We start from the raw sequence: 23149 nt of genomic DNA, 5'->3' as shown, positions 1-23149 counted from the left end.
GTGCAATCATGTGACACAGTTTATCTTAGTAAATAATGTCTTTTTTGCATAGATCTTTAGATGCTTGTTGGTATGAAATTAATACTACTTATTATAATTACCCTTATTAATTACTTATTATAATTATAATGATATAAATTATACTACTACTATTTACAAAGTTTACTAGAAAACTGTAATGAAAATATATACAGCAAGCAAAATCTACAGTACAGTTTAGTTAAAGCAAAAACAAGAAAATCAGCATGTAAAGGAATCATAAAATGAATACAACATTAGCAGGCAACAGCTGTGTGGGTTTCCCCCTCTGTTGGCTTGACAACCAGAATCTGCAACAATAACAATCTGGTGAACATTTCTGTGTCTTGTTTTCCCTGTGCTGAATCTTGCATCACTTTTCACATTCTGTTCGCACAAAACACCGCCCAATGATCTCACTTTTGAGGGTCATGGCAAACGGAATACTTATGTAAATGTTTTATTTTTGTTTTTTATTCTTAATAAATTTGTCAAAGTTGAAGAAAACTTGTTTCACTTTGTCATTATGCGGTACTGTGTGTAGAATTTTGAGTTAAATGACTAATTTAATCTTTTTGGGAATAAGGCTGTAACATAGGATATTGTAGAAAAAGTGGAGAGCTGTGAATACTTTCCAGATGCTCTGTATAATAGAGAGGATTCTTTTTGTTTATTTTTGGAGCTTGATCTATAGTAGTCAGTATGCTGTAAGACTTTGTTGCTTTGGTTCTATATGGTTTCTCATTTAAATTTAGAACTTTTTCTAAGGTGCTACCAAATAATTTTTTCTTTTTTTCAAGCAATCAAAAGTGCAAGGTACAAAGTAGTAAGTTTCATGAATTAGGTATATTGCGCTATTGAATATTTTGAATATAGCATGCTCAAAAATATGATCTTACCAATTGTGAAATTGTCTGCCAATACTAGCGATAAGGATAATAATCTAGCCAATAAGTCTGACACTCTGCTTTGCGATAAGACGTATAGCATCACTTCCTGTTACCTTCTTTGTGATCTGTGGAATTTCTTGCTCCTCTTAGACAGTGTTGGTTATCTTACTTTTAAAAAGTAATTAGTTACAGTTACAAATTACTTCTCCCATTAAGTAATTGAATTAGTAACTCAGTTACCTCACTGTAAGAGTAATCAGTTTCTCAATAAAATAACTGTGGCGTTATTTTTCATGTTCTATACACGATTACGTTCCATAACATCTTTGACGTCAAAGATGTTTATATTAACTGTATATTGAAGAATAAAAACACTATATACAGTATTTGAGAACATTTGGTATTTATTTTAAATTGATAGATCGCAGCCTGCCGTGTCAGCATGTGTTGATGTGAGCTGCTTCATAAGATTCGAGTCGAGTTGTTTGGGGCAGATTAAGTCTTTTTTCCTGGACATAGTGGTATAAGTGGTATACTCCTTGGTATAATTCACAGCTGCTTTAAAGCAGACTGCAAGAAAGCTGGAGAGACAGTGGCGTTCCTCTAATTTAGAAGAGTCTCAATTAGTCTGAAAAGATAGTTTAATAACGTATAAGAAAACACTTTGTAAAGCTAGAACTGCTTATTATTCATCGTTGATAGAAGAGAATAAGAATAATCCCAGGTTTCTTTTCAGCACTGTTGCCAGGCTGACAAAGAGTCCGAGCTCTGTTGAGCCATGTATTCCTTTAACTCTCAGCAGTGATGATTTCATGAGATTCTTTATCAATAAAATTGTTTCTATCAGAGAGAAGATTAATGGAATCCTTCCCACTATTATCACTGATGTATCATCAAGTAGAGCAGCTTTAGAAGTATCTTTAGAACCTGAATTGTATTTAGACGGCTTCTGCCCAGTTGATCTCTCTGAGCTAACAACAGCAATAGTCTCTTCTAAACCATCAACTTGTATGTTAGACCCAATCCCAACCAGACTGTTCAAGGAGGTTTTCCCCTTAATTGACACTTCCATATTGGATTTGATCAATCGGTCTTTGTTGATAGGATATGTACCTCAGACTTTTAAGGTTGCTGTAATTAAACCTTTACTTAAAAAAACTACTCTTGATTCAGAAGTGTTGGCTAATTATCGACCTATATCCAATCTCCCTTTTTTGTCTAAAGTTCTTGAAAAAATAGTTGCAGTTCAACTTTGTGATCATTTACATAGAAATAATCTGTTATTTTCAGAGTTTCAGTCAGGATTCAGAGTGCATCATAGCACAGAAACAGCACTGGTGAAAGTTACCAATGATCTCCTCTTAGCCTCTGATAGCGGACTTGTTTCTGTGCTTGTCCTGTTGGATCTCAGTGCTGCATTTGATACGATCGATCACAGCATTCTGTTACAGAGACTTGAACATGTTATTGGGATTAAAGGAACTGCATTAGGCTGGTTTAAGTCATATTTATCTGATAGATTCCAGTTTGTTCTTGTAAATGAAGAATCTTCCTCACACATTGGAGTAAGTCATGGAGTTCCTCAGGGTTCTGTGCTTGGACCGATTCTTTTTACTTTATACTTGCTTCCATTAGGTAACATTATCAGACAGCATGGCATAAAGTCCCATTGTTATGCTGATGATACTCAGCTGTACTTATCTATGAAACCAGATGAAACCAATAGGTTGGTCAGACTACAAGCCTGTCTTAAAGACATAAAGACCTGGATGACTCAGAACTGTCTGCTTTTAAATTCAGACAAAACTGAAGTTGTTCTCTTTGGACCTGAGCGCTTCAGGGAGAAATTGTCTAGTTATATAGTTACTCTAGATGGTATTTCCTTGGCTTCTAGTTCTACAGTGAGGAACCTTGGAGTTATTTTTGACCAGAATTTATCATTTGACGCACATATAAAACTGGTTTCTAGGACTGCCTTCTTTCACCTTCGTAATATTGCTAAAATCAGGAACATCCTGTCTCAGGGTGATGCAGAGAAACTAGTTCATGCATTTGTTACTTCAAGATTGGACTACTGTAATTCCTTATTATTGGGCTGTCCCACATATTCTCTGAAAAGCCTCCAGCTGATCCAAAATGCTGCAGCCAGAGTTCTGATGAGAACTAACAGCAGAGATCATGTTTCTCCAGTTTTAGCTTCTCTTCATTGGCTCCCTGTTAAATTCAGAATAGAATTTAAGATTCTTCTCCTCACATATAAAGCTCTTAATGACCGAGCTCCATCATATCTTAAAGATCTCATTGTAAGATATTTTCCAAACAGAGCACTTCGCTCCCAAACTGCAGGTTTACTTGTTGTTCCCAGAGTTTCTAAAAGTAGAATGGGAGGCAGAGCCTTCAGTTATCAGGCCCCTCTCTTGTGGAATAAGCTGCCAGTAAATGTCCGGGAAGCAGACACCCTTTCCACTTTTAAGATTAGGCTTAAAACTTTCCTTTTTGATAAAGCTTATAGTTAGGGATGGCTCAGGTAATCCTGAAACATCCCATAGTTAAGCTGCTATAGGCTTAGACTGCTGGGGGACCTCATCTGTCACACCTTTCCTCACTTTGCTCTCTTTTTCCCCCTGTTTAATTTCTAAAATGATTTTATGTACATGTGACATTATTGTGGTTATTAACTTGTGTTTCCCTGTTCCAACAGATATCCTTTGAATGGTGTTATGGTGTTTTTCCCCCCTCTTTTCCCTCTTTTCTGTCTTCTCAAACCCCAGCTGGTCGAGGCAGATTCTTCCTGGTTCTGGTTCTGCCAGAGGTTTCTTCCTGGTTCTGGTTCTGCCAGAGGTTTCTTCCTGGTTCTGGTTCTGCCAGAGGTTTCTTCCTGGTTCTGGTTCTGCCAGAGGTTTCTTCCTGTTAAAGGGAGTCGTTCCTTTCCACAGTCCCTCAGGCTCAGGACGGGAGATTGGACTGAAGACAAGTTTCAGTGCAATCTGTTGGTTTCCTTAGCTAGGATATTATTTTTTGAATTGGCTCTATATGAATTAATTGGATTATGGTTACAATGAATTCAGTTCCAACTGGCTTGAATTGGACTTTATTAATTAAGTGCCTTGAGATGACAATTGTAATTGTACAGTTGTAATTTGGTGCTATATAAATAAAACTCAATTGAATTTAATTGAATAGGTGTATTGATCACACGACTTTCAGAACTAAGTAGCATTGTGAAGGGACGTAAGGATAAATATTAATCCTCTGGGGCCTGAGCCCATTTTGGTAATTTTTGAATACTTTTGATTTTGCCTTTATATACCACAAAAAAAGGTTTACCATACTCATGCTTGGTATCTTTTTTTCTAGTTTGTAATATCAAAATTAAATATAGTTAGTTTCCTACGGCACCATGATGACGTCACGTCATTTTGAATCCATTTAGGAACCAGAGGCCAAATGCATAAAACTTTATAAAGACTTACGACGTAAACTGTTTGTTTAGAAACTATGCATTCTTTTCACTAGATTTACAAAACTGTGTGCACTATAGTTTATTTCATAAATCCCAATAATCCTAATGCTATAGTACACTTATGTACAAGCCTAATTTTCTTTCCCTTATTATGAAAACATCAGTAAAGAAGTGCAAATTTAACAAACTGAGACATCCACCAGAAATGAAGAGAGCATGAAAACTGTTCACTTTGTTGTCTCAGTTCTTAAATTATGAAACTGCTGAATTTGAAAAAAAAAATAACAGAGGAGATCATCTCAGAAAAAAAGAAAGAAATGGTTTAGTCACAATGATAAAATGAAATGAAAAGTTTACTCAGACAGCTTATCAGGGCTATTTGCGGAAGACGGGTGTAAATCTGTCTGCAACAGATGAACACATGGCATGTCCAGTAGACTCTACAGCCTTGTGTGGAGATTATATGGAGAGGGACACAGATGCACACATGGATAATGCTTGGCTGTTTGGAGAAACAGCCACAGTAAAACAAAAGGAAGTTTTTAGCCAATATTGTGGTAATCATAAGCATATGTAAATAATCCTTCTCTTTTTAAAGCCTCATTAGCAAGGCCTCCTACAGTCATTATGCAGGACTTACGTCTGCAGTTTTTCATTGCACCAGAGTACAGATTAAGGACACGTAAAAGCAGACAACAATCACTACCATACTGCTCAAATTCCATTAAATGATCTTTTATGTGAAACTCTGTCACATTTTTTATAATCTCCATCTTCATATCAGGGTGAAATTGCTCTAAAACACGTGTGCACAGAGTCTGAAGAATATGAGAGGTTAACACAGTGTTTCTTAATACCGATTCATGAAGAAGAAAAGGTTATATGAAATATTTATGGCTTATGCATCTGGCCCAAACATATTTTATTTTATTTCATTTTTATATTTGAGTCCATGTTCTAGTCATCTAATAAGAAGAAGATACCTTTGGAGCTTGAATGTAAATTAAAAATAGAAAAATAACTATATTTGAATGTATAAGATTTCTGTGTTTTTGTGTATTCATCTCTGTCTTTGCCAGTGGGTTCTTTTGCTTGGTGACAAGGATTATTTACAATATCTAAATGACAGGACCACAAACATGATGATGTATTATTTCTACACCTAAATACACACACAAACACACACACACACATTATCAGACAGGCAGAAGGTCATTCTCAGTGTGACTACAGTGTATTAAGGTATTTTAGAGTTGTAAACAACAAAACCCACAACAGGTCTGATGACTCACATGTGGGGCAAAATTGCCCTTAAAGACTGCAATGCAAAAGTCTGCAGGCTAACGTCAGACATGGGTCTAAACACTGTCTTAAGGTCTGAAATTACAGTTTAATTGTTGCTCTGTCTACCATCAACACATCAATTTTAGGAATCTGCATGGCTGCAAGTTGAAGAGAGTTTATTCATTCATCCTCTTGGTCATTCTCCCTCCACTTATTAAGGGACGCCAAGGCTCCAGACCAACTTTTTGCATTTTTACTTTAAGATGCTCACATAGAATAATACATTCTCAGGGTTATCATTTTTCATCTCTCTTGTTCATTGGTAGTTCTGTAAATAATTGTAGTAGAGATAAAGTTGCAGGTAAAAACTTTTTTATTTGTATCACAGCACAAATAAAACATGCAAAAAGTTCATTGTTGAAAAGAAACTTGAAATGTGCAGATATCTAAAATGCTTGATAAAAGTGGATTATTCTTTCCTAACGTAAGCCCATTTATTTTATATTCTTTTCCACTTCTTTAAAAATGTCTATTCTGTCCCTTGTCTCAGTGTTGCTTTTCCAGTTTGGTCTGTTGTACAGGTAGACTTCCAGGCAACTGTATTCCTCAACCACCGCCACCTCTTCTTCCAAGATAGAAATAGTGTTTGGTTTATTGCTGGTCCTGTCAGGGTCTATAGTTTTGCCATCTGTTTTTCTCCACTTTTATTTTCTATGTGGTTTCCTGCTTCCCTGTAGGCATGGTGGCTGGCAGTGATCCTGATGACTCATTCTTCTTCCATGTGGCTGATTTTGATGTGGCTATTAAGAGCTCCAATCTCCTCTCATCTCTTTGCCAGATTATTTGTTCACCTATGTGGTACAGCCAAGCTGAAGTCCAGTTATTTTCATGTTGTTTAAGTTTAGACACTTACCCTCTTGTCAGCGATACAGAGAGAAAGCTACTTGGAGCTTATTGTACAGTGTTCCACTCCAGGCTGAAGAAATTGTTGTTCTACAGCCACAACCACAGTCCGAGTTTCAATCATCTGGATCTGGATTCAAAACCATCCACACCTGCCAAGGAATTAGTCACTCTGCATTGTCACTACCACTTGCAAAAGGAAATAATACCAAAGCCCTGTATTGCCACTTACCGGTCAGTACTCCTCACTTGGACAATAATCTCTTTCAGAAAACCTACAATTATATTAACCAATATCTCTTCTCCCAAAGATCCAGCCCAGATTGTTTTTTGTCACTCGCCACAGATTACCTATTTAAGTCAAAGTTTTGTAAATAAATCATTTCATTCACTCACCTTCTCCTGTCCGTTTTTCCTAGGTCAAGCCGGTAAACGAATCTGAACGGAAAGATATGGCCCAGAAGGATTATACATTTGACTGAGAACGAACTGGAGAAGGTGTGACAACAAGCTCTCACTCGAAAGGGACAACTTTTAGGACAACATGAGCAAGTCCTTTAGTTTCCAGTTGACACAAACCAATAACTCTTACAACAAAATAGCCAAACTGCTAAAATTTCTTTATTTCACTGGAGCACCTGCCACTCCTGCTATTGACTCACCTCCCCTTTCTTCCTCTTCACAGTCTGAGAATCCTTCAGTTTATTCTGTTATTTTGTTTTGTCTCAATTTGATGTGATTGCTCTTCGGTTGCTCTTTGTTGGTTTTTGTTTATGCTCAGTTTGTACGTGTTCTTGAGTTGTTGTTTTCATTCTGTAGTCTTTTAATTAGTTTGCTTTTTAGGCTACTTTCATGTTTTGTCTTTATTAGTTTTATTTGGGGTCTTAGTTCTGTTTTTGTTTCTAGTTCCACTTTCTCACTCTTAGATTTCCTCAGTTCCCTCCTTTCTGGTCATTAGCTCCGCTGTCTCACCTGTGTTCACTTATCCTCAGCTGCACTCATTCACCAATCACTGTCCTCACAGTATTTAGTCTCCTTGTCGTTTCAGCACTGAGGGGAGGAGTGGACTCCGGACATAGGTTGTCATTCGGCAGAACTGCAAGTAACTCGCCCTACACCTACTCAGTTTGTCAAAACCTATATTCTGCATGTATTCTAGTGATAAAGGATAGTAGAACTTTAACTCTGAAGGTTTCAAATTACCCAGTAAAGTTTCTAGTAAATTCAGGAGCAACAAACCCGGTTTTACAAACAGATGCTTTGCCCCAACATCCAAAGAAAAATGGAATGACGTGTGAAAATAGGATCTAGTGGTGTTCCAACTACAGAAAATTGCTCAGTTCCTTTATGGTGCAAATTAGATGATCCGGTGTTAAGACATTCCCCTTTAGTGTCACAGAACTAATAGCTAAGATGGCAAGACGTGAGTAGCAGCCTGATGAAGACCCTGGTAAGGCTCGTCTTGGAGCAGCTAAGGCCTATGGTCAGGCCCTTTACCGATCCACTACAGTTCGCATACCAGCCCATCATCTACCTGCTGAACAGAGCCTACACTCATCTGGACAAGCCGGCGAGCACTGTGTAGCGAACTCAAGTGTGGAATTTAGTGCAAACTTAAGATTTTAAATGACTGCAACATTCTTTTGTGGGGATGGTCAATGTGGAAATACCAGATGGGGGATTCTACATCAAAGAAGAGAAATTTACAACAACCTTTGCCCACAAAAGCATTTTGGGGGAGTTTTCTCAGAGCCTCTTTCCACAGACCTGTGCCATACATTTAGGTAAATGCATTAATAGCTTAGTGCTAACGAAGCTGAACAAACAACGGACCCTTTCAGGAGAGTATTGGGGAAAACCAGAAGAGGACCCTTCCGACCCTATATGGGTCAAAGTTTGCCCTGATTCTGATCCAAGCCAGAGACAGTCGCTGCATGGACCTCTCAAAAGGATCTCACCCAGAATCACTTTTTAGCTGAATCTTGAAACTGTATTAAATGTGCTTTATATCTTTGTACAAGTTCTTTCATGTTCTCAGTGATATCACAAGCTGCATTTTAATACCTTTTTCATGATTGTACGTGGAACGATACGGAAGATATTATTTTGGAAAATGACTAATCAGCTTATGGAGCCACATTGCCCACATTACGTATAAAACACAAGAAAATGCAGTAAAAACGTTTATTCATATTATTCACGTGATTTATGAGTACTCGCTCCAATTTTGGGAAGCGCGGATGGGCTTTGCGCATTTGGCACAAACACACAGCCGTTGCACAAGGCTTTATACAGCCTGTTGATATCTTAAGGACCTAACTGGTCACACCTGAGAGTAAATGTCATGTAGAGATTGTTTTTACATGACATTACAGCTGAACATATAGCTTTCATCCACAAACCAACGTGGGAGAGCCCGAAGACGCATGTGCCAGACGCACAGAGGCATGCGTAAAACCAATTTTGACCACTTCATGCTGTTTATTTGCTTTCTTTTAGTTAACTTTCGTTTCTTTTGGATTCTTGTGCGTGTTATGGAGCCGTTTTGGTCCATGTTTGTAAGCCTTTTTTTCCTGGATTAAATTTTCGGAAGTTGAAACAAGTGGCATTGGAGTGTGTGATTGAAAACCACCGCGGACTGCTTCTCCTCCTCCAGTTGCCGAGACTTTGTGTTTTTAATTACGCTTATCTGTAAACATGTGTTAAACATTTAAATAGCATGAAAAGAAAGAAGGGACTCACCTGTTGAGTAACGCACATTTCCGTATACGGAAAGCCTTGTCGGAATGGTGGGACGTCGGAATGTCGGAATAGCAGGATGTTGGAATGGGTGTTGCCACCCGGATTCCGATATCCATCCATCCCCTCCCCTCAGTTCTTTTCAATTCACTAAGTGTTTCTTATATAATCATCCATATTCAAAGCATTTCTACTGTTGTCTTAAGGTTCATGTCTTTGGTCATGTCATTTTAATAAATGGTTCATATATATTGATATATAAAATCAACCGGCTTTTGTGTATGTGTTCTTTATGTATGTGTGGGTCCAACAAAACGAGAATTCACGAACAGCGACTATATGAGACTGGAATTTATTAGTTATTAATTAACAATTGATTATTAATTTAACATACCAGAATCGTAAGATTCTGTCTTTTTCCTTCGATTGAAGGTGGTGCCCTAAAACGAGGTTAAATAAGGCTTATTCAGATAGTGAGAACTTTGGGATAAATCCTTATATCTGATCACATCACGCTACGTGTGTCCGCTATAAATATATATTGTTGGTGCCTTGGGTGCTGGCGATATATAATTTGGCTACAACTGTAAGAGTCATGTTCTTTGACTTCTCCAGTGCTTTTAATACCATCCGTCCATCTCTACTTGGTGAGAAATTGACTGTGATGCAGGTGGAGGCCCCCATCGTGTCCTGGATTGTTGACTACCTGATGGGCAGACCACAGTATGTACGCCTACAGAACTATGTGTTTGACAGGGTGTTCAGCAACACTTGGACCCCACAAGGGACTGTTCTCTCTCCCTTCCTCTTCACCTCAGACTTCAGCTATTGCACCGAATCATGCCACCTTCAGAAGTTTTCTGACAATTCAGCAATAGTTGGTTGTATTGAAAAGGGTGATGATAGTGAATATAGGACTGTTGTGGATAACTTTTTCCCTTGGACTGAGATGAACCATCTGCAGCTCAACGTGACAAAGACAAAGGAGCTAGTAGTGGATGTGAGGAGGGCTAAAACACCTGTGACTCCTGTTACCATCCAGGGGGTCCCTGTGGATACTGTAGATGAGTATAAGTACTTGGGGGTGTACTTTAAGAAGTTGGACTAGTCTAGAAACGCAGAGGCTGTCTACAAATAGGGCCAAAGCTGACTCTTTTTTTCCTAAAGGGGCTGAGGTCCTTCAACATCTGTCGGACAATGCCGAGGTTGTTTTGTGAGTCTGTTGTGGCCAGTGTGCTCTTCTTGGCTGTCACATGCTGGGGTGGTGGGCTAATGGTCGCAGATACCAACAGACTGAATAAGCTGATCAGGAGGGCTGGCGAAGTTGTGGAGGAGGAGTTGGACAGTCTGACGACCGTGGCAAAGGGAAGGATGCTGTCCAGGCTTCAGGCCATATTGGAAAATGTTTCTCACCCTATCTACAACATACTGGCCCAGCAGAGGAGCTCCTTCAGCAGAAGACTCCTCTCACTCAGATGCAACACAGAACGTCACAGTAAATCATTCCTGGCTGTGGTCATTAGACGTTATAACGTCTCCCACTGAGTCAGACACATCTCCCTTTCTGTAATTTGCCACTGACAATCACTTTGTGCACTTTTTGTATATTATTAAACTGGATATATTTAAATTTTTCTTTTATACATATATAGTTGTGTATATATTGTTTGTATGATATGTTGGAGCATTGTAACAAAAATATTTACCCCCTGGGATTATCAGAGTATTTCTGATTCTGATTGCAGCAGTTCCTGTGTTTAGATTCTTTATTTCTGTTATTTACACGTATGTGCCCTTTTCTTTCTGATTTGACTGTGTGAATACTCATCGGAATTGTCCTCGCTTACTTTTTCTTGGCCTTTTTGGTTTGTTGCATTTTTTTTTTCATACTCTCTGTGGTTGGGAGAGCGCTTAGCAGAGTGCCGTCATGATCTCTTACACACTCGAGCAACTGCTTGTGCTCTCAACAGTGCGACTGCCCAAAGTCAGTCAGTGGAGAAAAACTTGGCAAAAAATGTAAAGAAAACCTGACTGTGACTATGACTGTGAAACTACAAGAGCATAAACCTGACATGACCAACCTAAACACAAGAATGACATTGAGGATCTGGCAATGTGCATGGGGGAACCTGGAAACTAAATACTGAAGGGAGGTGATTAGTGATGGAGTGCAGCTGAGGAATAAAGCACAGGTGAAGTGAGTGAACTGATGACCAAGAGTGACTGAGGGAAAGCATGGCAAAACTAATGACTTAACAGACCCCTAACACATGAAAAAACTATAGTCGTGACAGAGGATGTACAAACCATCAGTTCCTTCAGTATACTAATGTTGCAGATGCATACAGAGCCACGGCACTGCCCCCACTTGGAAGATCAGACCATAACCTGGTCCTGTTAACACCTCAGTATGGTCCTGTAGTCTCAAGGCAGCCTGTCTCCACAAGGCCAACAAAGCCCTGCAGGACTGCTTTGAAACCACAGACTGGACTGCGCTCTGTGAAACCACATGGGGGCAATATCAACAACCACACAGACTGCATCACTGACCACATCAACTTCTGGGAGGATTCCACTGTCCCGACCCGGACTGTGCGCTGTTTCCCCAACAAAAAGCCTTGGATCACCAGTGACTTAAAGGCTCCTCTGAATAAAAAGAGGAGCGCTTTCAGATCTGGTGACAAAGATGAGTTGAAAAGGACTGTGTGAACTGAGCGCGGAACTGAGAAGGTGTAAGGACTCCTACAGGAAAAAGCTGGAGAGCAAACTCCAGCAGAAGAAAACCAAGGATGTTTGGAAGAGTATGAAGAAAGAAACTTTCCTTTTTGATAAAGCTTGTAGTTAGGGATGGCTCAGGTAGGCTTATTCAATTCAATTCAGCTTTATTTATATAGCGCCAGATTACAACAATTGTCATCTCAAGGCACTTAAGTAATATTGTCCAATTCAAGCCAATTGGAATTCAATTCATTGTAATCATAATCCAATTAATTCATATAGAGCCAATTCAAAAAATAATATCCTAGCTAAGGAAACCAACAGATTGAACTGAAACTTGTCTTCAGTCCAATCTCCCGTCCTGAGCCTGAGGGACTGTGGAAAGGAACGACTCCCTTTAACAGGAAGAAACCTCTGGCAGAACCAGAACCAGGAAGAAACCTCTGGCAGAACCAGAACCAGGAAGAAACCTCTGGCAGAACCAGAACCAGGAAGGGTGGCCATCCGCCTCGACCAGCTGGGGTTTGAGAAGACAGAAAAGAGGGAAAAGAGGGGGGAAAAACACCATAACACCATTCAAAGGATACCTGTTGGAACAGGGAAACACAAGTTAATAACCACAATAATGTCACATGTACATAATATCATTTTAGAAATTAAACAGGGGGAAAAAGAGAGCAAAGTGAGGAAAGGTGTGACAGATGAGGTCCCCCAGCAGTCTAAGCCTATAGCAGCTTAACTATGGGATGTTTCAAGATTACCTGAGCCATCCCTAACTATAAGCTTTATCAAAAAGGAAAGTTTTAAGCCTAATCTTAAAAGTGGAAAGGGTGTCTGCTTCCCGGACATTTACTGGCAGCTTATTCCACAAGAGAGGGGCCTTCCGGCTCTCAACGAAGGCGGTCGCATTACTACTCTCTCCTGATTCTTCCCTCTCCCATATCTCTCCTGCTTCTCTTGTCTTGTCCGGTCCTGTCTCAACTTCAATGGGGCCCAAAACAAAGTACCAGAGTTTTGTTATTTTGGGTTGTTACACTCAAATATTTGCTCTAAAGCACAGAAAAAGGGCAAACCCCTTTTATATTTTTTTATTAGTTTTCCTTATATTACAATGCAACAATGTAATCTTCTTTATGGATTTGATAAAGTATAATTTAATTCAATCCCATTTAAGATGCCACAACAGCTGGTGATGCTGGAATGATCAGTAATGAATAAATAGGGTCAGTGTGTATATATGTATGTGTGTTGGTGGTGATGATGGTGGTGGGGGGTTGTTCTATATGAAGACTGTCATTTAAATATGAATGTCAGCACACAAGATGAGAAGCTTAAAATATTTTCATTTTATTCATTGTATTTTTAATTTTCCATCAATTACCGTTTTGTCCTTAATGCCCTCAATCAATCTATACTGCAATACATTTTTGTCTACATTCTCTGAAGAGGAAACCGTATAAACTGGGTGGAAGAAGCTATTTGGAGCATTTACAAACTGCATGTTTGCTTTGTGCTAAATGAATAAGATGGCTGCATTCAGCAGAAACACTGTGATTATGGTGATGTATTACCAGGAGCTGTTATGGTTGGAGCTGACAGCTGAGGCTAAATATTTTCACACAGACCTGTTGAGGGAGGGAACTGTCAGGTTTGTTTAAGCTGAAATGGCTATGTGGCACTCTTTCACAATGTCTTCGTCTTTCTACCCCCCTATTGTGCTCTTACTCTTTTTCTATCTCTGTCTTTCTGCTTCAAGCCTCGACCTAGGTGGGCTGTTGAAACTGTTCTTCCCCTCTCCTGTCCATTCTCTTCTCATCTTAGGTGTAGACAGATAATTACAGCTTAGGCTCAAGTCAGACTTTGAGTACCTCTAATGTGTTTATGCATTTGGCAGACGCTTTAAGCAACTTACAGGTAGGCAGGTAGGGTAAGGGGGTCTTGTCTAAGGACCCCTACTGGTGGTGGTACCTTTCATGCAGGGGATTTGAACCCAGAGCTCCCACACAAAAGGTGGCAATCATACCACTACTGCACCCAAATAGATCAGCTGTGTCTGGAGGTGTGCACCTAATCCAATCCAACTTTATTTACAGAGCGCTTTAAAAACAACACAGTTGGCCAAAGTGCTGTACACATACATAAAAACTAAAAACCAGAAAAATGAAATAAAAACAAAGTAAAACACTAAAAACAAAACAACAAAAAGTCACAGCAAAAGTCAGCCAGAATTATAAGCCAATGACAAAAAAACGTGTTTTAAGGGCAGATTTAAAACATTAAGTAAGTCAGCCTGCAAACTCATGCAAACTCATCCCACAGTTTTGGGGCAGTGTCTGAGCAGGCACGGCCCCCTCTAAGACTTCTCTCTGTTTTAAGGAGAATGTGAAGGAGTGTACTGCTGAAGCAGGTCAGACAGATACTATGAGGCAAGGCCATGAAGACATTTAAAAACTAAAAGAAGAATTTTAAAATCAACTCTAAAACAAACTGGAAGCCAGTGAAGGGATTCCAGAACTGGAGTAATGTGCTTACATTTTTCTATAACAGGCAGGAGCCGAGCAGCAGCGTTCTGAACCAGCTGTAGACAAGCAAGTGAGCAACTTAGCCCAGAATAAAGTGCATTGCAGTAGTCTAAACAAGTTGTGATAAAAACATGGATTAATATCTCAAAGTGGTGCAAAGAAAGAAACGGTTCAGCTTTAGAAAGTTGTCTCAGTTGAAAAAAGCTGGACTTGATGACTGAGCTAACCTGTGCATCAGATTTGAGATTACTGTCCAGCCTTCCATCAAGGTTTGTTGCAACTGGTGTCAGATGTTGACTTAACAAGCCCAAGTCAACAAGTACTGTGGAGCTACATGTGGGCCCAAACAACATAACCTCTGTCTTATCATCATTAAAGTGTAGAATGTTAATTGACATCAATGCCTTAATTTCTGAAAAGCATTTGCAAACAACAGATACAGCAAACAACATGGGCTACATAGACCCAGGGCTGAGACCAGGATGCAGAGTTGTAGTCTTACACACTTCTCTGCAGTTTCCCACCTGATGCTGCCCCCCCCCCCAAAAAAAATCAAAAAACACAAAAGGAGCAAATCCTCTTGTGCAAAAAAATTTAAAACAAAAACTTTAACTGAACAAAAACATCAAAGTATTAAATGTGGTTTGCTGAATATTAGATCTCTCCCTTTGAAGTCTCTGTCAGTGAATGATTTGATCTGTGATCATCATATTGATATATTTTGTCTTACAGAAACCTGGCTGCAGCAGGAGGATCATGTTAGCATTAATGAATCAACTCCCTCTGACTATTTAAATGTTCATGTTCCTAGAACCACAGGCAGAGGAGGAGGAGTGGCAGCTATCTTCAGATCAGGGTTACTAATCAGTCCTAGACCCAAGATTAGTTTTAGCTCTTTTGAAGCTCTGATTCTCAGTTTTTCCCAAAGTGGAAATGACAAAAACCTCTTGTGTTTGTTGTTGTGTATCGTCCACCTGGCCCTTATTCTGAGTTTCTGTCTGAGTTTTTATCCCAGTTAGTGCTGAGTACAGATAAAGTCATTGTAGTGGGTGACTTTAATATTCATGTAGATGTTGAAAATGACAGCCTAAATATTAACTTTAATTCTATATTAGACTCTATTGGATTTTCTCAAAGTGTTCACAGACCTACTCACTGCCTTAATCATACCATTGACCTTGTGCTGACTTATGGCATTGAGAGTGAACAGTTAACAGTGTTCCCTCATAACTCTGTCTTGTCTGACCATTTTTTAATAACTTTTGAATTTACATTACTTGACTATACGGTTTCTGAGAAGAATTCTACATATAGAAGGTGTCTGTCAGATAATGCTGTAACCAGATTTAAAGAGTTGATTTCATCATCCTTTTCTTCACTGCCATGTGCAGATATGACAGAGGACGGCTACCTAAATTTTACTCCAGTAGAACTTGACTCTCTTGTTGACAGCACTATAGCTTCAATGCGTACAACACTGGACAATGTTGCCCCTCTGAAAAGGAAGGTAATCAGTCAGAAGAGGTTGGCTCCTTGGTATAATTCACAGCTGCTTTAAAGCAGACTGCAAGAAAGCTGGAGAGACAGTGGCGTTCCTCTAATTTAGAAGAGTCTCAATTAGTCTGGAAAGATAGTTTAATAACGTATAAGAAAGCCCTTCGTAAAGCTAGAACTGCTTATTATTCATCATTGATAGAAGAGAATAAGAATAATCCCAGGTTTCTTTTCAGCACTGTTGCCAGGCTGACAAAGAGTCTGAGCTCTGTTGAGCCATGTATTCCTTTAACTCTCAGCAGTGATGATTTCATGAGATTCTTCATCAATAAAATTGTTTCTATCAGAGAGAAGATTAATGGAATCCTTCCCATTATTATCACTGATGTATCATCAAGTAGAGCAGCTTTAGAAGTATCTTTAGAACCTGATTTGTATTTAGACAGCTTCTGCCCAGTTGATCTTTCTGAGCTAACAACAGCAATAGTCTCTTCTAAACCATCAACTTGTATGTTAGACCCAATCCCAACCAGACTGTTCAAGGAGGTTTTCCCCTTAATTGGCACTTCCATATTGGATTTGATCAATCGGTCTTTGTTGACAGGATATGTACCTCAGACTTTTAAGGTTGCTGTAATTAAACCTTTACTTAAAAAACCTACCTTGATTCAGAAGTGTTGGCTAATTATCGACCTATATCCAATCTCCCTTTTTTGTCCAAAGTTCTTGAAAAAATAGTTGCAGTTCAACTTTGTGATCATTTACATAGAAATAATCTGTTTGAAGAGTTTCAGTCAGGATTCAGAGTGCATCATAGCACAGAAACAGCACTGGTGAAAGTTACCAATGATCTCCTGTTAGCCTCTGATAGCGGACTTGTTTCTGTGCTTGTCCTGTTGGATCTCAGTGCTGCATTTGATACGATCGATCACAGCATTCTGTTACAGAGACTTGAACATGTTATTGGGATTAAAGGAACTGCATTAGGCTGGTTTAAGTCATATTTATCTGATAGATTCCAGTTTGTTCTTGTAAATGAAGAATCTTCCTCACACGTTGGAGTAAGTCATGGAGTTCCTCAGGGTTCTGTGCTTGGACCGATTCTTTTTACTTTGTACATGCTTCCATTAGGTAACATTATTAAAGACATAAAGACCTGGATGACTTAGAACTGTCTGCTTTTAAATTCAGACAAAACTGAAGTTGTTCTCTTTGGACCTGAGCGCTTCAGGGAGAAATTGTCTAGTTATATATTTACTCTAGATGGTATTTCCTTGGCTTCTAGTTCTACAGTGAGGAACCTTGGAGTTATTTTTGACCAGAATTTATCATTTGACGCACATATAAAACTGGTTTCTAGGACTGCCTTCTTTCACCTTCGTAATATTGCCAAAATCAGGAACATCCTGTCTCAAGGTGATGCAGAGAAACTAGTTCATGCATTTGTTACTTCAAGATTGGACTACTGTAATTCCTTATTATTGGGCTGTCCCACATATTCTCTGAAAAGCCTCCAGCTGATCCAAAATGCTGCAGCCAGAGTTCTGATGAGAACTAACAGGAGAGATCATGTTTCTCCAGTTTTAGCTTCTCTTCATTGGCTCCCTGTTAAATTCAGAATAGAATTTAAGATTCTTCTCCTCACATATAAAGCTCTTAATGACCGAGCTCCATCATATCTTAAAGATTTAATTGTAAGATATTTTCCTAACAGAGCACTTTGCTCCCAAACTGCAGGTTTACTTGTTGTTCCCAGAGTTTCTAAAAGTAGAATGGGAGGCAGAGCCTTCAGTTATCAGGCCCCTCTCTTGTGGAATAAGCTGCCAGTAAATGTCCGGGAAGCAGACACCCTTTCCACTTTTAAGATTAGGCTTAAAACTTTTCTTTTCGATAAAGCTTATAGTTAGGGATGGCTCAGGTAATCCTGAAACATCCCATAGTTAAGCTGCTATAGGCTTAGACTGCTGGGGGACCTCATCTGTCACACCTTTCCTCACTTTGCTCTCTTTTCCCCCTGTTTAATTTCTCAAATGATATTATGTACATGTGACATTATTGTGGTTATTAACTTGTGTTTCCCTGTTCCAACAGGTATCCTTTGAATGGTGTTATGGTGTTTTCCCCCCCTCTTTTCCCTCTTTTCTGTCTTCTCAAACCCCAGCTGGTCGAGGCAGATGGCCACCCTTCCTGGGTCTGGTTCTACCAGAGGTTTCTTCCTGGTTCTGGTTCTACCAGAGGTTTCTTCCTGGTTCTGGTTCTGCTAGAGGTTTCTTCCTGTTAAAGGGAGGCGTTCCTTTCCACAGTCCCTCAGGCTCAGGACGGGAGATTGGACTGAAGACAAGTTTCGGTGCAATCTGTTGGTTTCCTTAGCTAGGATATTAGCTAGGATATAAATGGAACATAATACCATTATTCCGAAGAATTTATCCAGGATAAAGTAAGAAGAGGGAGAAGAGAAGAGGCCCAAGAATAGAACCCCACAGGCACACCACATCGGAGTCGCTGGAAAGGACTCAGCAGTTCCAACACGGACATAAAAACTTCTACCTGATAAGTAGGACTTAAACCACTCTAAAGCACCACCCTGAATGCACACCCAACTCTCCAGAAGAGACAGAAGTATCTGATGGTTCACTGTATCGAAGGCAGCTGTTAGATCCAACAGAACCAAAACTACAGAGTGACCAGAGACTGATTAAAAAACATCATTAAGAACTCTTAATAGTGCTGTAAAAGGTACTGCAATGGGTTTTAAACCCTGACTGAAAAATTTCTAAGATGTAATGCCTATCTAAAATCTAAAAATGGTTTCAACTGGCAATAAATAATTTTCTCCAAGACCTTAGAAAGGAAAGGGAGCTTAGAGATGGGCCTAAAGTTGAAAAGTACATGGGGGGTGTCAGTTAGGCGTGTCACCACTGCATGTTTAAAACTCATAGAAACAACTCCATTCGCATGTAACACATGTATTAACTGAATAATAACAGAAGTAGATTAAAAGGAAGAGAAAACCATCCATTCTGAAGGATTTTTAGGTAAAGTCAGCCCAAATCGTATATCGTCCTTGCCCTAACCAAGTAATTTGGTGCTTTAATATGTACTTTTAATTTTTTTGCATTACAGTAACCAAACTCAGAAAAAGAAAAAAAACACAATGTGCATTGACATAACCAAACAGAGGTCTCAAATATGTAACAACAGTCTAAAAAACAAAGGAAAATAGTCAAATTTTCCATTGCAGCTCCAAAATTATGGAACGAACTGCCGCTGCACATTAGATAGGCCTCCTCACTGTCTAATATTAAAACTCTTCTTAAAACGCACCTCTTTTCTTTGGCGTTTAACACTACGTAGGTCGCTGATTTTATGTGCACAGATATTTTATCTGGGGCGGACAGTCTATTTATTTATTTATTACGTTTTATTGTGTTTATTTTATTGTACAGCACTTTGGGAACCTTTGTGTTTATTTCAACTGTGCTTTATAAATAAAATGGATTGGATTGGAAATGGAATGAACTGCAGAACTGCAAAATGCATGGCTTCATGGACCATGCATTTTGAAGCCAAACATAGATTCTTTAGAAGGATTGTGAGGCAGTCAGGGTCATTCAAGAACATCCTTATGATGATGACAAGAAACACCAATCAGTAATTGTATATCACATCTATGACACTAATATTTCAAGGCCAATATTATTTGTGTCCAAAACAACTTAAGTGGTACTGGAGATTCTAAAAGACACGCGAGGAAACGTTTTTGAAGAAGCTCCAAAGGGTCTGCCCTGAGGACCTTTTGAAAAAATTAACAAACTAAATCACCATTTCAGGCACCGACTACAGTATTGAAATATTGTTGTATTTTGGATCAACAGGGGGATTACGTGACTTTGGATGAATACTCCAAATTAATATTATGCATGAAGGCCCTGTCTTTGTCCTTAGGTTGCTAGGTAGTAGCACTATGAGCACCTTGGGAGATTTAAAGTGGAGCCCAAAGTGGAGACTGATATATGTCACCATTCAGAAATGAAAGACGCAGACCCCTTAGCCATGTATAATACAGCAGATGAATGGTTTAATGTTGTCCCTGAAGCACTTTGCTTCAGGTTTTACACTTGTGTTATTATATTCTATTATTATGCAACATCACACATATGTAAATAATTAAATGTAAATGCTGCAAGTAAATGCTTTAATTTGATGTCTTCCTACAGCTGCTAACAACATAAAATCAATAGGACAGTGCCAGCCCAGTTGCGCATCATCATTGAGGAACACAATATATGCAAGTTGAAGCTTCCATCAGGAATTCCTGATACAGTAAAAGGTTCTTTCTTGGTTGATATTTTACTGTGTTCGTGAAGTGTATCGAACAGTTGAGACTGACACAGATCCTACACAGACACAGATCTCAAGTGGTTCTGTAAAAGGGGGGCACTGAAGTAGGAAAAGAATTGGTGAATTGAAATGAGTTAAGAGACTAGGAGAACCCCCAGAGATCAAGCGCAAAGAGTAATAACCTACGCATAGAAGCTTCTTGATCAGGTCCTCACTCGGGCATTGCGCCATTCACCCACTCTGGATAATACGTGTAAAGATATTTAAATATATCACAAACAATTTTTAATAAGTGGAAAACATGTAAACCCAGCTCTTTGGGGTTGGTTCTATTTGACACTTTTACTAGATGGCATGAAAAGGTTCCGCAGGAAGAAGAGAAAAGGGGATGGATAGATTCATAGAGTTTACAAGGGAAATGCAAACTGAGCAATTTCAATATGTTCTTAAAACAGACAGCAGGGAACATGGATCAAGCATCAGCAAAGCTGCAGGAGACAGGCAGATTGCAGAACGGAAAGGCAGAAAAGAGAAAGGAAAAAGCAAAAACGATTTTTTAAGAGAAGTTCAATTCTCTATTCAGACACAGTCCTCTGCACAACTACCACACCAAATCCCAGTTAAAACACTGGCTTCTCCAGAGACACATCCTACTGCACAAGAAGATAAGACACCTCTGCCCAAAAAAACTGGCAATCAATGAGAAGCCAATAGCACTGCCTCCTCCTCCTTCCACTGAGGCACGCGTGCTGTTGGAGGTTCTCCAAGAAACAGATGCCCAAAACTGAACCTACTACTTCAGAAGTATTAACCAACGCTCAGAATACACCTCCTATGATGGGTCGATTAGTGGTTATTAAAAATGGTATACTGCAAACAGCTCCATTTCCAGGAGATAATGATTCACAAACACAGGCAGAAGAGTACCAGAACCAAACGGTGCGACATAGCACTAATCCATTCACCACTAGTACTCTAGTGGAACCACCCATTTCCGTTGACTCAGCTCACACATTTGAATCACGGTCACTAGATCACGGGCAGCACCATCTGAACCTGACTACATGAATAGATCAGGGGCTGTATATGATGGTCCCTCTGTACATGGCCTAACTTCTGTATTTGAGCAACACAAACCGCATGATTGGAACATTCGTACTGACCAGTCACGTTATCGTTATCTGCTCGGAAACCTGATAGTGGCAGTATTCACTCTTGCTCAGACACCCCTTTTACACTGTGATTAAGATTAAGATTACTTTATTGCCCAAGATGGCACAGCGTGAGTGGCAGCCTGTTGCAGCAGCTCCTGTGTTTAGATTCTTTATTTCTGTTATTTACACGTATGTGCCCTTTTCTTCCCTCTTTTTTTTGCTTGGACTTGCTTGGATTAGTCATTGGAATGGTCAACACTTACTTTTTCTTGGCCTTTTTGGTTCTTTGCATCTTTTTTCTCATACTTTCTTCAGTTGGGAGAGGTGCTTAGCAGAGCACCGTGATGTTAGCCCGATTCTTTCATTGGAAGCCCAAGAACAAGCTGGAGAAATCTTAAGTTAAACAACGTATTTATTAGTGGTCACATGTAAAGTATGGCAGCGCTGGACCACTGTCCTTGTCATGTTCTTTGGATGTGATAAACAACGTGTGTGTGTGTGTGTTGCTTTAGGCATGTATCAGTCTGTCTGACATTCTGTGTATGTGGCCCCAAACCCAATCTCTGTGTGGAATTTTAGTTCATTCTGGCCCAAAACCATATGTGGTTTGAGCAGTGTCAAGGCCCTGCTCACCCAGAAGTACCATCACAACTCATAACAATAATTAACAAAACTACCAAAAATTTCTAAAATATTGAAAGTCAAACATTGCTTAAGGCATTTAACATTAACATCAGGATCATCCACTGTTTGCAGCGCATAGGAGTGAAAAACCCAATAGCTGATATCTGGGAAAATTCTCCTATGGCTCCATTCCCACTTGGCGACCCTTTCAGTGCCTAAGGTCCTGCTACGAACAGCTGATTCACAGCAATGGCAATGGACATATGTACCATTAGTAGTTGGTAAACTTAAAATGATTCAGCAACAACATCAAATGAAAGAGGAATGAACCAAATGATTAAATGAAAAGCATTTCGGAAAATGAATAGTAAACAATAAACCTAACAACATTAGGATGATTACGAAACACAAACCAATGCAAATTCAACCAAGGAATGCGAATATGAACATATGACCCTGTTGAGAAATGATAATGAGAGAGTGTACCAACTGACCTCTGTTCTCATCCCTTCTGAGGCAGCATGAGGCGGTGTCTACAGCCCACAGAAGCTGCTCAGTGGTGCAGCTCATCCAGGATGAAACATCAGTGCGAGCTGTGGCAAGAAGGTTTGCTGTGTCCCTCAGCACAGAGTCCAGAGCATGGAGGAGAAACCAGGAGACGTGGAGGGGGCCGTAGGAGGGCAACAACCCAGCGGCAGGACCGCTACCTCCTCCTTTGTGTAAGGAGGAACAGGAGGACTGCCAGAGAACTGCAAAAGGACCTCCAGCAGGCCACTAATATGCATGTTTCTGCTCAAATTGTCAGAAACAGACTCCATGAGGGTGGTGTGAGGGCCTGATGTTCACAAGTGGGGCTTGTGCTGACAGCCCAACACCGTGCAGTTCGACTGGCGTTTGCCAGAGAACACCAAGATTGACAGATTGACCAGTGGCGCCCTGTGCTCTTCACGGATAGGAGCAGGTTCCCACTGAGCACATGTGACAGACGTGTGGAGTCTG

This window comes from Leuresthes tenuis, unplaced genomic scaffold (assembly GCF_036924035.1).
Source record: "Leuresthes tenuis unplaced genomic scaffold, fLeuTen1.0.hap1 SCAF_7, whole genome shotgun sequence".
NCBI lineage: Eukaryota > Metazoa > Chordata > Actinopteri > Atheriniformes > Atherinopsidae > Leuresthes > Leuresthes tenuis.
The sequence above is the reverse complement of the archived record's forward strand: the minus strand, read 5'-3'. Positions refer to the sequence as shown.